The following is a 24,995-nucleotide window of genomic DNA, read 5'->3' as shown; positions in this document are numbered from 1 at the left end:
TGTAAGACAGCATCTTGATTTCTCTTAGTCTGTAACTCCACCCCCTTCCCACACTGCCCCCCCACCTTAAATAAAGTAGTATTCAATTCTAAAATTATAAACTGAAATACAAAGTGCATAATGCAAACCATCCTTCTTCTGTGTAAGCCAAGATCACTTTGCAGCATACCCCTGCAGGGGACCTAACAGGGAATTTCCAAAACATTAATGTATTCAGAAGAAATGTCAAAATAAAGAAAGCCTGTAAACATTGTCTGTGGGAAGCTTTTTTGTGCCCTCCTCGAATGCAAAACGAACTCTCATTTTCCCACAGAAGTAGGATCTGTTTCTGCCATCTAGTGACAACAGGCCAATCGGTGCTTAGAAAAGAAAAACATTTTCTAAACAGGCTCAACAAATCCATCTAAAGCAACCAGTATTTTACACACATATATGGGGGCGCACGCACACACACACACACACACAGTTTCTTTAGAAAGGAATCTTTAACAGGGTGTTCAGAGAGTAAGTGGTGTCCAGATGTTCCTGACTGATCTCTGAAATAGGCGGGGAGAAAAGGATAATAGGATCTATATGTGCAGAATGCTTTTAAAGTTTCCCAATCACTTTCACATGTATTATCTTCACAAGGGTCTAAAACAGAGTTCAAGCTCTGGTTGGGAGTATGGGCTCTAGAGTCAGACTGTCTGGATATAAGCTTATCTACTCATATTTGAAATTTTGTTCATGACTCATCCAAGCAGAGGATTCAGTTCTCCTGATTATGAGGTTTTATTGTTCACTGCCTAAGTTCCATTATGGTGAAAGCATTAAACTAAAAAAAAATCACCTTTACTTAAACATTCTGACTCTTGAACTTTATAGGAATATTAACATCGACAAGTAGATTTAGAACTATTTGGTGGCAGACACCTGTGGTCAAGGAAGGTGAGTCAGAACAACTTACCACAGGCAATCCTTGTTTTATTGCACTTCTCCAATACTGAAGCTTTACAAATTGAAGGTGTGTGGCAACCCTGTGTTGAGCAAGTCTATTGGCACTATTTTTCCAACAGCATTTGCTTATTTCCTGGCCTGTGTGTATGTCACATTTTAGTAGCTCTTAAAATATTTAAACTTTTTCAATATTATCAAATGTTTATGGTGATCGGTGAGCTCTGATGTTTCTACTACAATTTCCTGGAGGAGGGCATGGCAACCCACTCCAGTATTCTTGCCTGGAGAATCCCCATGGACAGAGAAGCCTGGTGGATTTCAGTCCATGGGGTCATGAAGAGTTGGACGTGACTGAGCGACTAAGCACAATACAAGTTACTGAAGGCTCAGATGATGGTTAGAATTTTTAGGAATCAGATATTTTTAAATTGAAAATATACATTGGTGTTTTTTGACATAATGCTATTGTACATTTAATTAGACTTCAGTGTAGTGTAAATAACTTTTATTGCATTGGGAAACCAAAAAATACATGTGACTTACTTCATTGTGATATTCAACTTATTGCAGTGGTCTGGAACCCATAATACCTCTGATACAGGGATTTTAGTTCCCCAGCTACCCCTTGGAACTTGGGTTTGAAGGATTCCAGAGAAAGAAAATAAAGGCAGTAATTACTTGCTGATTCTTCTGTAGTATTGTTTATTTCCATCCTGATGTTTACCTATTAAATAAATCAATACCACTGTAGTTAGCTCAAACTGTTCTCTGTCCATTAGAGAGAATGGGGAAATACGAAAAAAGGAAGGATGACCTTTTCTGGGAATATAGGAGCTCCATCCCTAAAACTGAATAGAAGGCTGATTATTAAGGCATAGACACAGGTTTCTAGAGGGGGCCTGTGAATGTATTTCTCTTTTGTCCTCTCCACATTTTATATATCTCTGCTTCCAAGACCACAATTTCCTAATTTTTATCCTACATCTATGGATGCTCACTTTGATATTCTTTACTGATTGTCTCTTATCTTGCCCACTCTTAACATGCTGGAATCTCAGGAAATGATCCCTGGGATCTTTTCTATCTATTCTCAAACCTACAGTAATCTTATCCCACTTCACAGATTTAAATACTGTCTATATACACACCAACAACTCACAAATGTGTATATACAGCCATTTTCCTAATTTATTCAATCAACTGTCTTACATTGTATAGGAGGCAGTGATCAAGACCATCTCTAAGAATAAGAAAAGCAAAAAGGCAAAATGGCTGTCTGAGGAGGCCTTACAAAGAGCTGTGAAAAGAAAATAAGTGAAAGGCAAAGGAGAAAAGGAAAGATATACACATTTGAATGCAAAGTTCCAAAGACTAGCAAGGAGAGATAAGAAAGCCTTCCTCAGTGATCAATGCAAAGAAATAGAGAGAAAAAATAGAATGGGGAAGACTAGAGATCTCTTCAAGAAAATTAGAGATACCAAGGGAACATTTCATGCAAAGATGGGCAAAATAAAGGACAGAAACGGTATGGACCTAACAGAAGCAGAAGATATTAAGAATAGGTGGCAAGAATACATAGAAGAACTATATTAAAAAGATCTTCATGACCCAGATAATCATGATGGTGTGGTCACTCATCTAGAGCCATACATCCTGGAATGCTAAGTCAAGTGGACCTTAGGAAGCATCACTACGAACAAAGCTAGTGGAGGTGCTGAATTCCAGTTGAATTATTTCAAATCCAGAAAGATGATGCTGTGAAAGTGCTGCACTCAATATGCCAACAAATTTGGAAGATGCAGCAGTGGCCACAGGACTGGAAAAGGTCAGTTTTCATTCCAACCCCAAAGAAGGGCAATGCCAAAGAATGCTCAAACTACCACACAATTGCACTCATCTCACACGCTAGTAAAGTAATGCTCACAATTCTCCAAGCCAGGCTTCAACAGTACGTGAACCGTGAACCTCCAGATATTCAAGCTGGATTTAGAAAAGGCAGAGGAACAGAGATCAAATTGCCAACATCTGCTGGATCATGGAAAAAGGAAGAGAGTTCCAGAAAAAACATCTATTTCTGCTTTATTGACTATGCCAAAGCCTTTGACTGTGTGGATCACAATAAACTGTGGAAAATTCTGAAAGAGATGGGAATACCAGACCACCTGACCTGCTTCTTGAGAAATCTGTATACACGTCAACGAGCAACAGTTAGAACTGGACATGGAACAACAGACAGGTTCCAAACAAGAAAAGGAATATGTCAAGGCTGTATATTGTCATCCTCCTTGTTTAACTTATATGCAGAGTACATCATGAGAAATTCTGGGCTGGATGAAGCACAAGCTGGAGTCAACATTGCCGGGAGAAACATCAATTAACTCAGATATGCTGATGACACCACCATTAAAGCAGAAAGCAGAGAAGAACTAAAGAACCTCTTGATGAAAGTGAAAGAGGAGAGTGAAAAAGTTGGCTTAAAACTCAGCATTGAGAAAACGAAGATCATGGCATCTGGTCCCATCACTTCATGGCAAATGGATGTGAAAACAATGGATACAGTGACAGACTTTATTTGGGGGAGCTCCAAAATTACTGCAGATGGTGATTGCAGCCATGAAGTTAAAAGACATTTACTCCTTGGAAGGAAAGTTATGACCAACCTAGACAGCATATTAAAAAGCAGAGACATTACTTTGCCAACAAAGGTCTGTCTAGTCAAAGCTATGGTTTTTCCAGTAGTCATGTATGGATGTGAGAGCTGAACTATAAAGAAAACTGAGCACTGAAGAATTGTTGCTTTTGAACTGAGGTGTTGGAGAAGACTCTTGAGAGTCCTTTGGACAGCAACCAGTCCATCTTAAAGGAAATCAGTCTTGAATATTCACTGGAAGGACTGATGCTGATGCTGAAACTCCGATACACATGGCCACCTGATGCAAAGAAGTGGCTCATTTGAAAAGATCCTGATTCTGGGAAAGATTGTAGGCAGGAGGAGAAGGGGATGACAGAGGAGGAGATGGTTGGATGGCATCACCAACTCAATGGACATGAGTTTGGGTAAACTCCGGGAGTTGGTGATGGACAGGGAAGCCTGGTGTGCTGGTGTCCATGGAGTCACAGACAGTTGGACTCAACTGAGTGACTGAACTGAACTGTCCTACTGACGTACCCATTTGACAATACCACTGGCATCTCAAAATGAATATGCCCAAAAGTGAGTTCCTAAAATTCTCTCTGAAACCTACAGGCCCAACTCACCTTTTCTGATGGCAACTCCATCTCTCCACACTCTAGGTTGTTTATGATGATACAATTTGAGCCTCTGGATATAGCTGGAACTGAAATTACCACTTGCACTTCCTGGTTACAGCAACCAATAATTACTTTCATTTGCCAGGAAAACAACTGTCTTGACTATCATATGCTAGCTATATATCTTATCATCATTTTGATCCCAGACTAGAAAACCACCTGGAAACCCTTCTCCAACATCTGAAGACTGAGTTAGGCACCCTTCTCGTGTGATGAGTTAGGCACCTATCATACGATGTCACATGATATACTTGTATATTATCAGTATGTTGTAATGTAGAATTGTCTCATTACCAATTCAAATTGCAAAATACGAAGATAGAGATTACATCTGTGTTCCTCGTCGTGTGCTCTCTCTTGCAAAGTCTACGTCACAAACCTAATAAATATTTTCAAAGTCTTGAATAATTACAAACCATATTCCCAATTCAACTCTTTAACCATATATCAATTTAACAGCCTTAGACTACAAAAACAAAATACCCAACTCAAATTTCTTCTTCTAAAAATATTATCATCTTTCACAACATGAAGTCTCTAGCAACATAATCTCAGGATTGATATAATTAGAGTTTTAACTCCATCATCAAAGATCTCAGGTTTGTCCTCAAAATGGTACCCTCATGGTCACAAAGTAACTGCAGTCACTCCGGACATCAAGTCCAAACATGACAATATTTAGAGGAAGAAAGACACTATTAGTATTTGTGAATCTCTCTTTACTGAGGGAGTGAGGGAACCTTTGCCAGAATTGCCTTCTAGACTCTCTCATGTATCAGTGGTCAGAGTTGCCCATCCCTAAACAAACCCTTGGTAAGGGAGACGTCTTAACTACCATGCTACAACCTGGTAAGTTTGAATTGCCCCAGTCTGCCTAAATAGGTCATACTTTCCGAAACTGTAAGTGGAAGTTAAGTTACTAAGCATTTCCATCCCAACTGTCAGAACCAGCATGGATATATTTAAATAAACAGCTTAATGTATCAAGACGGCAGCTCTCCTATCCCATTATTCCATCGTCTGGTATATGAACAAATGATGTCTGTGAACTACTTCAATTTCCAGAAACTGTAAGTACTAGCATTTTTCAATTCCAATTCCTCTGCTATTTGCTCATATATCTCCTAGTATTTGCTGTCTCAGAATAGAGGTAGAGTTGGCAGATAGGGGAACAATATTTTGTCTGCCTGAGAGCCTAATACCTCTGAGGTAGAAGATGATGGGAAAAGGACTCTGAACTATGATGTAGTTATAATGTATTTCAATTATAATGTGTTCCAATAAATTTAAAACAGAAAATGAACCAGGACTTAGTCAATATATATATATTAGAGATAGGTGAAAGAAATCTTTAACTTTTTCTTATGCTGCTGCTGCTGCTAAGTCGTTTCAGTCGTGTCTGACTCTGTGTGATCCCACAGATGGCAGTCCACCAGGCTCCCCGTCCCTGGGATTCTCCAGGCAAGAACACTGGAGTGGGTTGCCATTTCCTTCTCCAGTGCATGAAAGTGAAAAGTGAAAGTGAAGTCGCTCAGTCATGTCTGACTCTTAGCGACCCCATGGACTGCAGCCTACCAGGCTCCTCCGTCCATGGGATTTTCCAGGCAAGAATACTGGAGTGGGGTACCATTGCCTTCTCTGAGCTTTTTCTTCTATGATGGAATAAATATCATAAACCTAATTAAACACTGAAGAAGCTGAAGAGGCTGACATGTACTCTTTCAACACTACTCCATAATCTCAAAGAATACAGCTAATCAAATTGATGGGACTGGGAATCCTGTTAACAATAACAGTTTTCTTCCTTTTGTCTTAATGCTCTCTCTCTACTTTCTCAAGTCCACTTAGAATATTTTCACAAGAACTCCCAAACAGGTGGCTAACAGTTATTGAGCATACACCACAAATAGAACATTGGGTCACATACATTACTGTGGTTAATTCATAGAACCACCTGATATGAGGAAGCATACTTTGATTTCACTTATGTAAATTGACACCCAGATGAGTAAAGCAGCTTGTACAATATTACCAAGTAAATGACTGAGTCAAGATAAGAACCTAGATCTGTCTGATGACATAGCCCACTAGGTAAGAGTTTAAATTTCATATAACTAAAAAACTCTTTTATCTCATAGATAATTCTGAAAGGTTGTGTCTCCTACATACAAAATTCTGACAACACCTAGAGCATAAGATCCAAGTACTATACAGACAACTGAAGTCTTTTCAGCGACTGCTATCAATTGGGCATGATAGTTCACGTGGCAGAAATAAACAATGACAACAACAAAAGGTGTATTGCTTTCACTGGAAATAATGCACACTCTTTTCGGCTCACATGTCATTGGCTGAGGAAGTCTCATGCCCATGCCTAAACTTAAGGGAATGGAAAACTGGTCTTTTGTATGTCCAGAAGCAGCAAAGACCCAGAGGTTTGGTGAGTGTTAGTGATGTCTATGAAATCAACACTTGGTATCTGATCTCTTTGCTTTTTTGGAGGTGAATTTATAAAGGAGAAGAGCTATCACTGTCTAGTGACGTGATACAATGTGAATTTATTTGGTCATCTTTGCATGGTTTACTTCTCTCTTTCTACATCATAGACAACAGTTACAGATACAACACATAAATAAGGTCTGAAATGAGTCTTCCTGCCTATATACTCCAAAAGAAATCTGCTGTCAAAAACCAAAAGTAGAAACCCTTAGAGAAAAACAGATATGCTTACCTAGAAGAAAATAATTTTAATGATAATGAAAGTGTTTCCTAAGTAACAGAGGTAGACACATTTATCTTTATCTCTGAATTATTCTTCAGAAAACTTTGTAAACTTTATCATTTTCAAAATTACAAAAGAAATGTGTAGCTGCTATGTCATGCTGAATAATACAGAAGCATTAAAATGTTATTAGCTTAGATTCTTTCCCCAGCTATGCTGCCCATGGGTTAAATGTTAAATTTTTAGTATATATTCTTTGAGGCTTGACTCTATGCTCGTGCCAATACAGAGAGCTTCTTCTTTTAAGATAAATTCAATACCTGTTTTCCTACAACTTCCTTTTTACAAATCAAGAACATCTATTCACATTAGGTTATTAGTTTAACTCATTTATATTAATAGCTGAAAAACATCTCTATTAAAATTGTACCTTCACTTGTATAACCATTCACTTATTTTTAGATATTCAGAGTAATTCCAAGTCTTTGCAATGATAAGCAAGGGTAAAATAAACCCCAATTATTTATATATATATATATATGTGTGTGTGTGTGTTTTATATATTATCACTTTTATTTTTATATACTGCTGCTGCTGCTAAGTCACTTCAGTCGTGTCCGACTCTGTGCGACCCCATAGACGGCAGCCCACTAGGCTCCTCTGTCCCTGGGATTCTCTAGGCAAGAACACTGGAGTGGGTTGCCATTTCCTTCTCCATTCCTAAAAATGAATAAGCTAAGTCAAAAGATACATGCATGTTAAAATGTGGCATATTATTTTCCAAATGTTTACTGTGAGCTGATACATCATTTATTGTTTAGCCCTGACTCTATCTCAGAGGCAGAGAGAAAAGATAGCTGGGTTTCACCTGCATCCCTATAAAATGCATGGCACCTAAAGATTTTCTGGTAACTTTTGGTCTCATTAAACAGATGTAAATAAAAGTCATCTCAAGAAATGATGTAAGAAGGAAAAACTAGAAAGGGCTGATAAAAATATAAAGAGCAATTAAATTAATAGGGGTTTAATTACATGAACCATAATATATATGAGTTATCCACCACTTCTTCTACCCTTGACCAAAAAAATAAAGTTCAAAGACCCTTACCTCACAAGAGACATTTTCTGAGAGGGGGAATGCATTTTTTCTTCAAAGTCTGATATACATCCAAACAAATGACACAGCGGTGGCTCTGTTTTTAGTTCGCTTGTCAGTATGAGTCCTGTTAACCTATAAGGTGATGCAGTAAAGGATTCTCACCATTTCAGTAGGTTGGTCTGGATGATCTGCTTTCCACTTGGCTTTTCCTCATGTGACCTAAAAATATGTAAGGATACTTCAAATAAATTCCACATTTGAAAATTGCTAAAGGATTGTATCTTTTCAAACCAACATATAAATATTCATATCACTTCAGAAATTAAGTAAAGCAAGGACAAAATCATTCAGAATTGTACACCAAAGCAGATAGCATGTAAAAAGGATAAATCTTGTTAATAACATTTAACAGTCCACACATAAAAGCAGCAACGGAAGAAAGAAGGGGGCTTTTCCCCATTTACTTTTATATGCCGTCATGATCAATGGCCAGTTACAACAGCTTATGAAAGCACTACAGTAATGAGAGGTTATTGGTAAATTTCCCCTGTGTGTGGCCAGTAAGCTCTGCTTTTTTATGTGATCACAACCCCAAATGTATCTTATAATGTGACCTGAGCTCTGAAGATGTTTGAAGACTATAAATAGATAGAATGATTACAAGTCCACCACCCAAAGCAAAAAAATGATGTAATGATGATACAAAAATCAAGCCTTACTAACAAAAATAAAGCAGTAATATTGTTTCAATCTGATAAATAACAGAACATTAAACATGACAAAATTCCTGGCTTAAAAGGTTTGAAGTTAAAAAGGAACCTTCTAAATTTGGGGATTTTCTAATATACCATGGTAAGTTAAAGTCTCAGTTTAGTTCAGTCGCTCAGTCATGTCTCACTCTTTGTGACCCCATGGACTGCAGCACGTCAGGCTTCCCTGTTCATCACCTACTCCCAGAGCTTGCTCAAACTTATGTCCATCAAGTCGGTGATGTCATCCAACCATCTCATCCTCTGTCATCCCCTTCTCCTCCTGCCTTCAATCTTTCCCACCATCACAGTCTTTTCCAGTGAGTCAGGTCTTCCCATCAGGTGGCCAAAGTATCGGAGTTTCAGCATCAGTCCTTCCAGTGAATAGTCAGGACTGATTTCCTTTAGGATTGACTGGTTTGATCTCCTTGTATTTCAAGGTACTCTCAAGAGTCTTCCCCAACACCTCAGTTCAAAAACATCAGTTCTTCGGCATTCAGCTTTCTTTATGGTCCAACTCTCACATCCATAAATAACTCCTGGAAAAACCATAGCTTTAATTAGATAGACCTTTGTTGGCAAAGTAATGTCTCTGCTTTTTAATATGCTATCTAGGTTGGTCACTGCTTTTCTTCCAAGGAACAAGTGTCTTCTAATTTCACTGCAGTCACCATCTGCAGTGATGAAAGTCCTGCCAAGTGTATTTCCTTAAGCACTGTTATGGAACCACATATTATATATTTCATTCCCAATCTTAGGTAGGGTTTCACAGGACAGGTTTTAACATGAGGCACAAGAGACTTATCAAGAGAGAATTCCCAGCAGAAACTTATAAGGGAGCCAAGAAAGCAAGACATAGAAAGGGGGAGCAGTAAGCAAGGGTGAGATTTCAGGTAAGCTCCCACAGAGGTAGCTTCACACTGATCCTGACAGGGGATTCTGGAGGGTATGTTTATCTTAAACTTGTCCTCTCTGCAGGTAAGGGAGCTGGGATTTCATGAGCCAGTCAATCACTGGTTTGTATGCTCCCAAGAGTAATTGGCACCAGTAACTTGAGGACAGGCCACTGATGAGAATTTCAAGTGCATGCTATGAGATGTAAAAGCTCACAGAAGGTGGGCAAAGAGTGTAGATTGTTAGTAGGATCTGCAGGGTTCTGAGTGGAGCACTGCAATTTCAAATTTCATTAGCACCATCCAGAAAAGGTCAAACCAAACATAACCTATTCCAGTCGATCAAAGTGTGTGGGCCACTCAGTTGTGTCTGACTCTTTGTGACCCCATGGCCTGGAGCTAAGGAAATAGTTTGATCCAGAAGTGATGTACATTACTCTTGCTCAGAATTCAGTAGACAGAACTAGTCCTATGGACCCTTTCTCACAACCACAACAGGCCTGAAAGCTATATACTGTCGTATGTCTAAAAGGTGAAAACTGAAAACAGTTGGCAAATTAATAACCACCACAGTGCCTAATGAAGTCAATATCTAAACCATGACTTTTAAACAAGGTAAGGCTATAATTAAGTAAAATTATAAAATTTGAAATCACCAAGTCAGGAAAGACACTGCTGTTGCTGCTAAGTTGCTTCAGTCGTTTCCAACTCTGTGCGACCCCATAGATGGCAGCCCACCAGGCTCCCCCGTCCCTGGGATTCTCCAGGCAAGAACACTGGAGTGGGTTGCCATTTTCTTCCTCAATGCATGAAAAGTGAAAAACGAAAGTAAAGTCGTTCAGTTGTGTCCAACTCTTAGCGACCCCATGGACTGCAGCCTACCAGGCTCCTCCATCCATGGGATTTTCCAGGCAAGAGTACTGGAGTGGGGTGCCATTGCCTTCTCCACAGACGGCTCAAAATGACCAAATAATTTCTTTATTATAATGAGTTAAATTCTTTTAGCCTAAAGCAGTAGATTGGAAAGTAACAGATTAGAAATCATATTTAAATGTATTATAGAACTTTAGATAATAAAATTAAAATTTTAAATATCTGGGGAAAAAAACCCTATATTAACAGGAATAAGAAGAGAACAGAGGATCTAGAAGAAAAGGTATACATTTCTCAAGGATAAAACCAAAACTTTCAAAAATCCTTCAGGAGGTAGATCAAGGAAAAGAAAAATAGCAGAGAAAACTTGGACTTCTGCATGGGTGAAAGTTTACCCAAATATACAACGTGATAAGATTAAACATATACATGTGGAAATATGAGACTAAAATTATTTTCAAAATGGCACTATTTTTTGTTTCTTCAATTTTACACAACTTTTATGTCCAAATAAATAAAATAGTGGAGTAAAGAAAGAATTCCTAGTCAAAGGTAGTTTTCAGAACATCTATGACTATGCCTTGTAATGCTCAAGAAAGTGTTGCCAATGAACAGGCCTTTGAAATAAAATGTTATTTTAAACCAAACTTTGGCCAGTTTGGAAATCTATACCTTAACAGTACAATATATAGTATAAGAGAATCTAAGTACAAATATAGGAGATTGGATTTCCAAGGCAGTACTGAAGAAAACTGAATCATTTGAATAGACAAAAATGTATTATTTTACTGAAGGATAATATATGGAGGAGGACAAATTATTTCCTAATAAACATGACAATATGTTAGCAAGATTAGGCTAGAAAATTTAACTATATTTAGAAACCAAGGGTTTGTCCATCATTCAACTTATTGTCACTTAATTGACAAAACTTAGACTCTACTAAATCAGGTAATATGATCTGAACTTAACTACTGCATGCTGCTGCTGCTAAGTCGCTTCAGTCGTGTCCAACTCTGTGCGACCCCAGAGACGGCAGCCCACCAGGCTCCTCCGTCCCTGGGATTCTCCAGGCAAGAACACTGGAGTGGGTTGCCGTTTCCTTCTCCAATGCATGAAAGTGAAAAGTGAAAGTGAAGTTGCTCAGTGGTGTCCGACCCTCAGCGACCCCATGGACTGCAGCCCACCAGGCTCCTCCATCCATGGGATTTTCCAGGCAAAAGTACTGGAGTTGGGTGCCATTGCCTTCTCCGTACTACTGCATAATATCAGTCAAAATATCAATATAGAGAAAAATAAATATTTAGAGAGGATCATCAAGATTATGCAGTCCACTCATTTTAGAATCTAGATCAATGGTTAGCAATTTTCTTGAAAGAAGGCTAACATAAATAGGAAAAAGCAAAATAAAACACCTCTGCAAATTATTTTTTTTAAATAGCCATTCAAAATAAAATATACTTACATAAAGCCTCTTGGGGAAAAATGCATTCTTATAACTGAGATTATTTACTAAAAACGTAACATCAGTCAGAATACTAGCATAGATATCTTGCCACTAAAATATTTATCGTGGCAGTACTGAGATAATCCACTCATTTCTCACCTCTTACATTATATACTGTTTAGAGTTCAGTAGTTGAATCAGCAAATATTTGCCAAGCACTTTTTATTGGTCAGTGTGTTACTATATCATAATTTATCTTGTCCTAGAAACATCCCATTGAGATCAGTATCATTCTCTCCTTTCAAAAACATAGTTATGTGCCTCCATTAAAATAGTGAATTAATTTTTAAGCTTGGATCAGGAATAACCTCAATATAAAGCAACAAGTACCTAGCTCCTTTCGTGTGCCAGGCATTCCACTAGCAGGTCCTGGGGTGGTGGAGATGAGTGAGAAATGATTTCTCCCCCTTCCTCCCTCCACCCCAACCTGGGCCTTTATTATTCCTGACTCTAGAACTTCTTTGCTAAAGCTTGTGCAGTAACTAGAAACCTTTTACTCAGAAGCAACAAGTGCCATCCATTTCCAAGGATCAGGGGCATGTGAACTGAACTGATGTTTTATTATAAAACAGTTTAAGTTGAAGCTTTACAGCCATTTGTAGACCTGACATTGCACCTCACTTCTGACATTCTAAAATCTCTCTTTGCACCAGCTGGCTCATCAAAGGGTGGCATGACTGGATCATACAATATAGCTACTCCTCTCCCATCAAAATGATTTTTATTGTATTATACCATGGCAAGGTGACGTGCTGTACTTAATCGCTCAGTCATGTCTGACTCTTTGCAACCCATGGACTGAAACCTGCTAGGTAGGCTCCTCTGTCCATGGGAATTCTCCAGGCAAGAATACTGGAGTGGGTTGCCATCCCTCTTCCAGGGGATCCTCCCAACCCAGGGATCGAACCCAGGTCTCCTGAAATGTAGGCAGATTCTATATTGACTGAGCCACCAGGGAAGCCAAAGAATACTGGAGTGGGTAGCCTACCCATTCTCCAGGGGATCTTCCCAACCCAGGAATTGAACCTGCATTGCAGGCAGATTCTTTACCAGCTGAGCTACCAGGGAAGCTCAAAGTGAAAGTGTTAGTCGCTCAGCTGTAACTGACTTTTTGCAAAATGTAGTCTGCCAGGTCCCTCTGTCCATGGAATTTTCCAGGCAAGAATACTGGAGTGGGTGAGGATCTTCCTGACCCAGGAATCGAACCCAGGTCTCCTACATTACAGGCAGGTTCTTCACCATCTGAGCCACTAGGGAAGGCCCTGGCAAGGTCATACCTCCCAATATTTAGGGATTTTACACAAAACAGACCTATGATGCACCTTACTCTGTGATAAATAGGTTTTCCATTTTTCTTCCTTACAATATACAAATATATAAAATTTTGCTACCTGATCCTAGTTCCATGAATAGTAAATATGCTTCTTCAAAGCAATTCATTTCCTTTTATACTAGAGACAGAGATCACATTTCTATTTTCTGATTGGTTTCTAGAAACCTTGGAGTCAAATTTGTGATCTATCTCTAAAAAATGTATAGAATTTGAGGGCAAATATTTTATATACCAACCTCACCCTCAGTTCAATTTTTATGTTTACTTTCCCTTAATCTTGGCTTTTTCACACGTTTAAAATTAATTTCATTCTGTATGAGTATTTATAAGTTCTGATGAATAATTATTGTTATAACTCAGAGTACTGGTTAAATAAACAACTAAAAACTAAACACTCTGGAATTTATTTGCAGGGGAACATATTCCAGAGCTCACGGAACTTATTTGTTGAAAAGGTAGGAAACAGCAGTAGAAATACAAACTTCCAAGCTTTTGGAAATTACTTTTTTGAGTAATGTTGATAAAATAATAAAGCTGTAATTCAGTTACAAGCAGAATATGAATCACAGACATAGACTGAAAACAGCACAGTTAAGTTTCCTGAATTCACAAGAGACACAAGCTGAGCTGCTGGTAGAACCAGTTTCCAGTCTCCCTTGCTCCCATGCTGAGGCACATGACTATTAGTAATATATTAAACGAGCACACTGGAAAATTTGAACAAGAAAGCATATCTATATCTATACACGGTTCCAGTGGCAGATACAGACACTGGTGGTCTCACGACCACATACTTACTCACAGTGAAGTGAAAGTCACTCAGTCATGTCCTACTCTTTGCGACCCCATGGACTATATAGTCCATGGATTTCTCCAGGCCAGAATACTGGTGTGGGGAACCATTCCCTTCTCCAGGGGATCTTCCCAACCCAGGGATCAAACCCAGGTCTACCGTGTGGCAGGCATATTCTTTATCAGATGAGCCATAAGAGAAGCCCAAGAATACTGGAGTGGGTAGCCTATCCCGTCTCCAGGGGACCTTCCTGACCCAGGAATCGAGCCAGGGTCTCCTGAAGTGCAGGCAGATTCTTTACCAACCCATAAGTAGGGAAGCCCTACTTATTCATTGCATAAGGTTTAAGATCCTCTGAGCCTATTTATTCCAAGTCTTACAAAATAGACTAAGAGTCCCATAACAACAGCAACACGTAAAGTTCATGGCTTTGAACTCTAAGTTCATGAGCAATCATGTTCATCATGCATATGTGCATGCTTAGTCGCTCTGTCCTGTCTAACTTCATGCGACCCCATGGACTATAGCCCACCAGGCTCCTCTGTTCATGAGCTTCTCCAGGTAAGAACACTGCAGTGGGTTGCCATTCCCTTCTCCAGGGGATCTTTCTGAACCAGGGAGAACTGGTGGTTCTTACATTGCAGGTAGATTCTTTACCATCTGAGCCACCAGGGAAGCCCATGTTCATTATATATGTGTGTATATATATACACACACACATATACATACACACATGCACATATATGCACACAGACATATGTGTACATATGTGTGTGTGTTTGTGTGTGTATACGTATATACATACAGTCAGCAAGACTGCCAATAATTAAGCACATTGACTTTCAATTCCTGGTGAATGGGTATGCTACACTTAGCTACTAAATGGGTTGCAGAAACCTCTCACATGGCGGGTGTCATGAAAATAAAGGCATCACCAGGGCAGGAGAGTCAGGCGTGCACATCTTTCCCCATTCACTCCTATTCTTGAACCTAGAGGGCTCAACTACAAATACACTGTCTCTGTCTGTTAAATTTTCACCTGGAAAGGAGAGGAATTATCATGAACACATCAGCAATAACACTGTGCAATGAACACACAGAGAAATTACCCATTTGTGATCTAACACATCAGCATGACGTTTGTCAGTGTAAAACATGAGGGAAACAAACACTTCCCCGGGGAACAGACACGTCAAAAAGGGGGTTTCCCATTTTACAGTTTCTCAATTCACATTTGTGATAATCCATTTTTGATCAATAACTATGGTTTGGAAACACCACAGCCTGTAATTCAGGTGCTGGGGTTCTCAGAGAGAAGTTAGTAGCACTGCCTTTATAAACCTGTCACAGGACAAGCAGGGGCTGGGCTCCAGTTCAGAGCAGTGAGGAAGTGCCTGTGGATTGAGGGTCCATTGCCTGATCTGGAATCCTTCTCCTGAAGTTTATTCACAAGTTGCATAGCTCCCCATCTTCAGTTTATTTCCGGGTAAAATATAGATAGTACAAATGCTGAGGAACAGGATTATTGAAAGGATTAAATGAGATGACGTGTGTAATGAACGCAGCCACTGGATAAGCATTGGACATCGTCTAAATAAAATGCTTTGCATGTTGTTTCCAAGTGAAACATTTTAAGCTAAATAATGTGCTTATTTCTTGTCCATGCCAGCTTTACTAAAATTTAAAATTACCTGATATAAAGAATACCTTCACACAGTTTATGAAAGAGTTTTCTCTGTAGATCCTTTCAGTTAGCTTAGATTTAAAATAATAGAATTAAGATCATGAATTCATCAAATATTTTTACACAAGCAGAATTATGTTCACAGTTCAATTTCAAAATTAAAGAGAACACAAAAAAGATCGATGGAGAAAAAACGTCTGACATCTTTTATAACTATTCTTTATTGAAAATTGTATCATTCAATCCATAAAGGGGCTTTAGAAAACCACTTTCTCAAGTTAAACCTGTTCAAATGGGAGGTTTTACTTACATTAATAAATCGAATGAACAGTTTTAATTAAAAACTCATGCTATTTTCAAAATAATGCTGAAGAGTAGATTTCTGATCAATTGTAACTGCCAGATGGGAGATTTTCATAAGCTGTTTTTAATATTTCACTTTCATGAACACATCACTTAAATATGTGACCTACCAATCTCAAATACAAAAGCTATTCAATCACAGTATTAAAATAATGCAATAACTTAAGTACTTTTCTGTAATTTTTGTTTATAGACTTTAAATATAAGGCATGGAATTCAATAATTGAATTAACAAAGCTTTTCACCAAATTACTTTAAGTAAATTTCCAGAGCAAGCACATCAATGAGGAATTATGACATACCTGGGCCCTAAGTTAATGCTGTGCCAAGAAAATAATTCGACAAGCGTCATCGATGATGGCAAATGAGAAAAAGTAATGTATATGTGTGTGTTCCATAAGACTTTTACTTATATTCAGTTCTATGAAATTAAGTTACATTGATATTTATAATTGAATGTGTTAGAGTGAGTATAAAAAGAGAAGGGGGAAGCATCACTTATTTGGGATATTTTACATGTGTCTAAAAATGACATTTTGGTTTTGCAAAAGATTTTGATATTCATCATTTTATCTGATTCTCAAAACAACCCCATGATGTAAGGAAGCCATTACTTACCCTGCTTAATAAGTAAGAAAACTGAGAAACACAGAGCTTTTAGGGTGGGTTGCCATTTCCTTCTCCAATGCGTGAAAGTGAAAAGTGAAAGTGAAGTCGCTCAGTTGTGTCCAACTTCGCGACCCCATGGACTGCAGCCTACCAGGCTCCTCCGTCCGTGGGATTTTCCACAAGAGTACTGGAGTGGGGTGCCATTGCCTTCTCCGAAAAATACAACACTGATTACAGAGCCCCAGCCTGGAGCTCCCATGATGGTGCTCTCTTTTTACTTCTTATCCCACGGTTAGGTGGAGATCAAAGGACTGAATCTAACTTATAGTCATTAGCTCAATGTGAGAAGTATTAGAACCTAGAAAAGAAGGAATAAGAAGAACTCATTTTTTTGCCTTTGTTCTCAAGAAATCATAGCATACAGTTATTTTTTGCTTTTTTCCTCACACACACAAAAAAAACTAGAGCACTAATTGCAAAGTGATTTAAAAAAAGCAGTCTTTATAGGCTGACAAAATCAGGTGAGCCACCAACAAACCAAATGAATAGTAACCTTGCTCTTCTCTAGCTCACAAGTGGATTACATCCTCTCATTTTCATTTTAGCATCATTATTATTTATGCTCTCACTTTTTTGGAGAAAGTTATTTTCAAATTCCCTGCCAGATTCAGAAAAGGGTTGGAAGATTTTCATAATGAGCTACACTAGAAATTTTAGAATTTAGCAGCCACATGAAGCCAAGATCAAATGGAGATCAGGCTATAAAACACGGTCACAGCTAGTGAAGAAATCATTCAGAGATGGGAATATCTTCAAAGATGTCCATAAAGAGGGCCTGAGTTTATAATTATCAAGAGAAAAAATAGAATATGATGTTCTTTTTGTGTATTAAGGTCAAGAAAAAATAAAATATCCCTGAAACTAACCCTCAGGGAAGGCTAGATATAATAAATGCAAAGTTTTAAATAGTGTTAACAAGAGAGTTGGACCATTGGAGAGAGGGACTAAAGAAATCTGAGTGCCAAAGAACTGATGCTTTTGAACTGTGGTGTTGGAGAAAACTCTTGAGAGTCCCTTGAACTGCAAGGAGATCCATCTTGAAGGAAATCAGTCCTGAATATTCATTGGAAGGACAGACGCTGAAACTCCAATACTTTGGCCACCTGATGTGAAGAACTGACTCCTTGGAAAAGACCCTGATGCTGGGCAAGATTGAAGGCAGGAGAAGGGGACGACAGAGGATGAGATGATTGGATGGCATCACCGACTCAATGGACATGAGTTCGAGCAAGCTCCAGGAGTTTGTGAAGGACAGGGAAGAACAGAGTCACAAAGAGTCAAATACGACTGAGCGACTGAACCGACTGAACAAGAGTTTCAATCAGAATCAACAAAATCAAACCCCAAATGCCATTTCAATACTTATAAGGCAAAATATCTATATTGTGCATTATCATGCATGCTATCTGATTTCCTGTAATATGCTTATGAAATATGCAATGATATTTCCATTTTTCAGATGAAGAAATTAAGATGCAATTATTTGAAGTATTTTTCCTAACACAAAAGACATAAGCAGGATAAATTCAGGACTTTGGGAAATCAGTGCATTTGCACTGAACTCCTGAATATGTACCTACACTAGGACAGATTTTAATATGAGATGCATCAGCACATTCTGCAAATACCACAAAGTTTCTTTCTGAGAACTAGTGCCAAGCACTCTGGTGTCTAGAGCATCGAGTAGCCATCTTGCTGATTCTCTCTGGGGTGATAGCTATGGCTTCCTCCTTCCCACTTCATTCATGTTATAACCAACCCACCTTGAATTCAGTGATTTTCATTTTGACTCAAAAAGACAACTTGATAACTGTTTGCTGACTCACACTCCAGGACTATTATAATACTAACTAGTTTTTAAGTCGAGTCTTTGTATTCTCACAGTAAATACATTTGCTATGTTCATACCTTTTATGGCAAAAATACCTTTACTTGTGACTATTTCAATTAATCATTCAATCCCAATTGTTTTGTAGGCAGCTGTCATATCAGGATTCTGTTAACAGAGAAATTAAACAGAACATTATTAATCAAATCAGCACTATTTTCCAGCTAATCTTTACAGGTACTGATGGTGGGATAAGAATGATAATTCATTTGGTGAAATCCAGTAAGTTGTCTTTTTACTGGTAGAAAAGGTAGGGATAAAATAATCAAAGAATGCATTGACTGAAAAGTCTTAGACTAAAGCACAGCCTATATGCAATCTGCTATACATTACTGCCTTGAAAGTGTTGTAAGTCCAACTAAGGGAAAAAAGTCCTGGGGTTCCCAGGTGGCTTAGTGGTAAAGAATCCTCCTGCCAGTGCAGGAGACATCAGTTCAATCCCTGGGTCAGGAAGATCCCCTGGAGTAGGAAATGGCAACCCACTCCAGTATTCTTGCCTGGAAAACTCCATGGACAGAGGAGTCTGGTGAGCTACAGTCCATGAGGTGGCAAAGAGTTGGACAAGATTGAGCTACTGAAGCATGCATGCAAGAAAAAGTAGTAGTCTTATCTGAAAAGCCCAGCTTCCATGAGTCTAGAGGGCTGAATGTTTCTATAAGATTAGAAGATTGTCAAATAAACTCTCTAGCCAAGGCTAAGATTTGCTTTGGTATTTAGTATAGATCAGAAATAACTATATTCAAATTTAAATGAGACATATTTCAAAGTCAACTAGTGGCTATGTGAGATTTTCCAGGAGTATTTGTTCTTTTCTACCAATTCAAATGGTCAATAGTTTGTACAATACAGTAAAGAAAACAATGAGTCTGTATTTTCTCTATCAGGTCACCTACCAGGCATTATTTTTAAATGTCTGGCGTGCTCCAGTCCATGGGGTCACAAAGAGTCTGACACGACTGAACGACTGAACTAACCAGGCATTTTATATATGTTTCCTCACTTTAATAGCTACCATTGTCCTGTGAGGTAGGTGTTATTATCCACATTTTCTACAGAGAAAACAGGGTCTCAAAAGTTTGAAAACTTTGCATAAAACCACTTAAATAATCAGTTATTGAGCTATAGTTCAAACTCAAATTTGATATCCAAGTCCATCTATAAGATTAAAAAAATACATTAACATTTTACATGCCAAAGTACTTTTGAAAAAATAAAAAGTATCTACATTATTTTGCTAAGGTGTACTCTTATAATAAAAAGAGTACCATAAAAAAATACCAAATAATAAGTTATATCCCTCCCATCTGAAAGAATTAATTCAGCGTTTCAAACGTAACACTTAGCTAAGGCATAGTTTCCTCAATAAAAAAATTCTGGCATACTTAATAAAGTAACAGATGCTATCTCAACGAACACAAAATATAAGAGCATTCTTCTTTCACTGGGCATTTGGCAACTTGTAAGGGAAATCAAGCAGCTGGGTCATAGCATAGTAAATTATTTAAAAGTCAAATATGGTCACTTCACACCATATGCTGAAACAAGTTCCAGATGTAGTATTAAAAAGTTTAATGTTTTGAAAATCAAGCCAAAGAAAATGAAAATAATATTGAATACTTATCAAACCAAATGACAAAGAAATCCATTTCTACACTTTGAATTTACAAAGAATACACCAAGGAAAATAGCAAATGTCATCATAACATTTGAAATGTTACTATTAAAAAAAAACAAAAAATTTTGGAAAATTTTCAACCAATGTGGCAGTGGCTTAAAAAGTCAATTATATTTTTATATGTGTAAAACACAGAATATTCAAACTTCCAAAAGAAAATCACTAAGAATATAACAGATAAAATGGCAATAACTTAAACAATTAACATTAAAAAGAAAAACAATATCAAATATAGTCTTGAAAATATTTAAACTTCCTAGTGGCCAGAAAGTGTAAGTTAAAACAAATACCATTTGACATGTAAAATGGAAAAAATAAATAAGTAACTAAATGCCCAAAGTGCTGGTAAAAGTGCAATGAATTCACTATCCCATTCATTCCTGATGACAATATAAATTAGTGCAATTCTTCTAGAAAGCAATTTGGCAAGTACCTTGTCAAAGTTGCCCTCATTATTCATAGGCCAATGAATCTAGCCTAAGGAAATCAGCCAAAACATATGCAAAGTTAAATTTAGTAAGGCCCGGCTTTACACTAAGGACAATTAGAAGCAACTTACCATCTAACAGTAGGAGACTGTTTTAGGATATATCACTGATCCACTGGATAAGATATCTGGCTATTTTTAGAATATTACTACTAAAGACTGTTCAAGAATAAATGCTAGTATTTAAAATAAGTATTGCCTGAAGCAAAGTTACATGGCCCCGGTTATTATTATAAGTACACTTTTTAATTGTTTATTATTATAATTATTATCATAGTTAATTATCATGAGTACACTTGTAAATACTTTCTAAGAAACTGAGTGGAATATATTAAAATTCTAATAGTAGTTGGATTCAGAGATGCAGTATTTACATTTGTCCTATTTTTCACATTTTCTGTAAGATGGGTTCTCTATATTTATGTTTTTAAAAGAAGTTACATATGAAAGCTGTTAGAAAAAAAAATCCTAAATCCTGAGATAAGGAAGAGCATGATCAAAACTGACAGGGACAGACAAAGTCAATAATAAATGTTGTGTTAAGTATTGCCCCTCCCCAGTGGGATTCACATACACTCGTTGATGCCAGTAAGATACGTATGGGATGAGTGAAGGAATTATGTAAGTTAGAGGGTATAGTTAGGTCTAACCTTTAAAACTCAGAAAAAATCTCTATCAGGGCAGGTGACACGAAACAGAACCCTGAGATGCAAGCAGCAAAACCCGGGTAACATCAAAGACTTATGCTAAATTCATATCACCTAGAGTTTGGTAGGGAAATGGGTGCTTTTCAATAAATAAATTGGGAAGTCAACTGAGCTGGGGGTGGGGTGGGGAGAGGATATATATGTAAGTAAGCAGGCAGACAGAATGGCAAATAGAAAAATATGTGTCTCTTCAGTGTCTGAGCATTTTGTACGTAGCCCCACCTCTCCACGAGTTTATAATGTTTCTCGGCACAAAATGACCAGGAAAAAACTCTCATGCAATAACAAACCTGCACTGAGTCCCGGTCTCAATAATTGCTCAGATTATAAAAGTCAAATTGAACGGAACCTGTTGATATGACTTGACAAACCTCATAAAGAAGAGTGTAAAAGTGACTGATACTGGGTTTTGGAAATGTTCATTTCCCTCTACATACAAACCAAGTGTTTCTTAGGACTCATGTGATATCCTGGAAACCTGGGAGTCATCTGAGTCATTAGCCCAGTGATCTGTTGTCTCCACCCACTCACTCTCCCTGCTCTTGCCACTTCCGGAGAATATCAATAACGCCTACTGTTTGTTGAGCCACAGTGCCTCCCAGGTGGCAGGCACTTAGCGTCTGTTATCTCGTTTATTTCCAACCACAACCTTGTGAGGTCCGGCTGATGGCCCTCAGAAGGCTATCCACCACTCCCGAAACCCACTAGCGGCAACCCTTCCCTCTTACCTGCTCAGAAGACTCATTGAGCCAGCTCTCAGAAATGCTGTGCGGAAACAAACACAATTTACGATCTGCACGGTGATCTCACACTTCCTCCCACACGTGATCCAAGAAAAGGTGCCAAACCAGACACAGGGAGTAGATTATCTTAGCAGAGAGAAAACAAGCCAAAATGTCACGAGTCCATTGGGTGCTGCTGTTGGTTCCTGACTCTGGTGTTCGTAAGTTGGGCGATCTCAGTTAAGTCATTGCAACTCTCCAAGCCTACAAACCTCATATTCACTATTCACATCAGAATGACCACCATTTTAGTCATTTTTTTTTCTATTATTGTAACAGCAGCTTATATCAGATATGCTTAGGCAAAAGGTAAGATGACCAGAGTTATACAGGGTTGTTGTTGGAAATGTAGCTGAATTTCTCCAGAATGTTGGACTAGAAATTACCATGTATTTAGGAACATGAACTACTCCTTTTGGAAGTAGACACTCCAAAACCCAGGAGAAAGCCTAAATTAAACCCTAATTTTGCCATTTAATTATCTCATCACTTAAGTTGATTTGCTAATAGTGCTAAACATAGTCTGTGATCCAAGGTAGGCATTCAATAAATGGAAGCTGTTTTATCATGATTTTTATCATTGGGAATAATTCAATAACAATCAGTGATATATTTCCTTCACAGAGCTGTGATAATATATTTGAAGATCCATTAGGCCTGCTGAAGTAGGGGCTTCCCAGGTGGCTCAGTGGGTAAAGAATCCACCTGCAATGCAGGAGATGCAGGCAGATGTGAGTTCAATCCCCAGGTCAGGAAAATCCCCTGGAGGAGGGCATGGCAACCCATTCCTATATTCTTGCCTAGAGAATTCCATGGACACAGAAGCCTGGTGGGCTACAGTCTATAGGGTTGCAAAGATGGCCTTGGAGCCACTTACATCAGGATTGTATGGAATGGATTAATTGCAGTGAGTCTCTGTTTTGGCTAAGGAGAGGGAGGTTTTTGTTAAAACTGAAGTGACTGTGCATGCATGCAGAATTATGGAGCTTCCCTAGTCGCTCAGACGGCAAAGAATCTGCCCTCAATGTGAGAGACCTGGGTTCAATCCCTAGGTCAGGAAGATCCCCTGGAGAAGGGAATGGCAACTCCAATATACTTGCCTGGGATGTCCCATGGACAGAAGGAGCCTGGTGGGCTACAGTCCATGGAGTCACAAAGTCAGACATGACTGAGTGATTAACGTCTCTACCATGCTGAAACAGTCTAGAGGAATTACTGAGTTCAGGCTCAGGAGGTAGTTTGCTTGACTTCCAATTCCAAATCTGCTACCTATTAGCTGTGTGACTTTAAGAACATAGTAACAGATTATGATAAGAAAATATTCGTTTAATGGTGAAGATTAAATGAGATAATATGTATGAAATATTTAAACTGAGTCCTGGTGGTTACTAAATGTTCAGTAAGTACTAGTCATAGGATTTTTGTTTTAAAAATTTTATGAGTTTGAGAATAAAAAAAATTCTAGATAAACTAAAGGGATAGGAAACCTGAAAGAAATCAAAACACAGTGTGTCAGCTATAACAAAGTGGGAAATGGGAAACAATATAATAATAATAATAATATATATAATAATATAATATATTATATATATAATAATAATGGGAAAACCCAACCTAATTTTGCCCTAGTCTGTTCTTCTTGTACTTCATTGTCCCTTTTCTTCTTTTCAACGTCATCAAGAAAAAAATAAATGAGTAAATGACATCATTCAAATGGCTTAACATACTTTCTAGAGCAGCATCACTCAGTAACCTGTTGGAAATGTATATTCTCAGGCACCTCCCTGACTCACTGAATCAGAAGCTCTGGCTGTTCACAGGGCGCGGGGCAGGGACAGCGTGCTGTTTCAACAACCCTCAGAGACTCTGAGACATGCTTACATGGGAGAACGCTGACTGCAAATTAGAAGCACTTGTGGAAATTAAAATATAGCTCTATATTGATGTCAGGGCCCTGTCCTGAAACACCTGAATCAAACAACTGAGGATGAGACAGGACAGAAATACAGGTACCTTTATTTTTTTATTTTATTTTATTTTTAAACTTTACATAATTGTATTAGTTTTGCCAAATATCAAAATGAATCCGCCACAGGTATACATGTGTTCCCCATCCTGAACCCTCCTCCCTCCCCATACCATCCCTCTGGGTCGTCCCAGTGCACTAGCCCCAAGCATCCAGTATCGTGCATCGAAATATAACGTACCTTTAAAAAGTAACAAAAACCTCCCTCCTTAGTCAAAAAAAGAATCACTGCAATTTAATCCATTTCACACAATCCTGATGTAAGTAACCAAGGTCATTACCAAAGGTGCCTCTGAAAAGCATGAAGATGGAAGTGGAGTTGGTTTTTAAGCATCTCTAGTCCTCACCTGACCTGCCTCTTGAGAAACCTCTATGCAGGTCAGGAAGCAATAGTTAGAACTGGACATGGAACAACAGACTGGTTCCAAATAGGAAAAGGAGTTCGTCAAGGCTGTATATTGTCACCCTGCTTATTTAACTTATATGCAGAGTACATC

General features: G+C 38.2%; 1 long non-coding RNA gene across 2 annotated transcripts; it reads right to left on the bottom strand.

Annotated features, from left to right (window-relative positions):
• Positions 1–470: 470 nt before the first annotated feature.
• On the bottom strand, positions 471–18,968 carry LOC133251667 (uncharacterized). Of its 2 annotated transcripts, XR_009737722.1 has the most exons (4): positions 18,842–18,968; positions 16,883–17,231; positions 8,232–9,357; positions 471–1,660 (listed from the first exon to the last, which is right to left on the bottom strand). It is a non-coding gene; the product is annotated as an uncharacterized LOC133251667 (long non-coding RNA). The 2 variants fall into 2 exon arrangements; XR_009737721.1 differs by lacking the exon at positions 471–1,660 and having other exon boundaries at positions 7,074–9,357.
• Positions 18,969–24,995: the final 6,027 nt, after the last annotated feature.

The sequence above is a fragment of the Bos javanicus genome, chromosome 7 (assembly GCF_032452875.1).
Source record: "Bos javanicus breed banteng chromosome 7, ARS-OSU_banteng_1.0, whole genome shotgun sequence".
Classification (NCBI taxonomy): domain Eukaryota; kingdom Metazoa; phylum Chordata; class Mammalia; order Artiodactyla; family Bovidae; genus Bos; species Bos javanicus.
The sequence above is the reverse complement of the archived record's forward strand: the minus strand, read 5'-3'. Positions and strand labels throughout refer to the sequence as shown.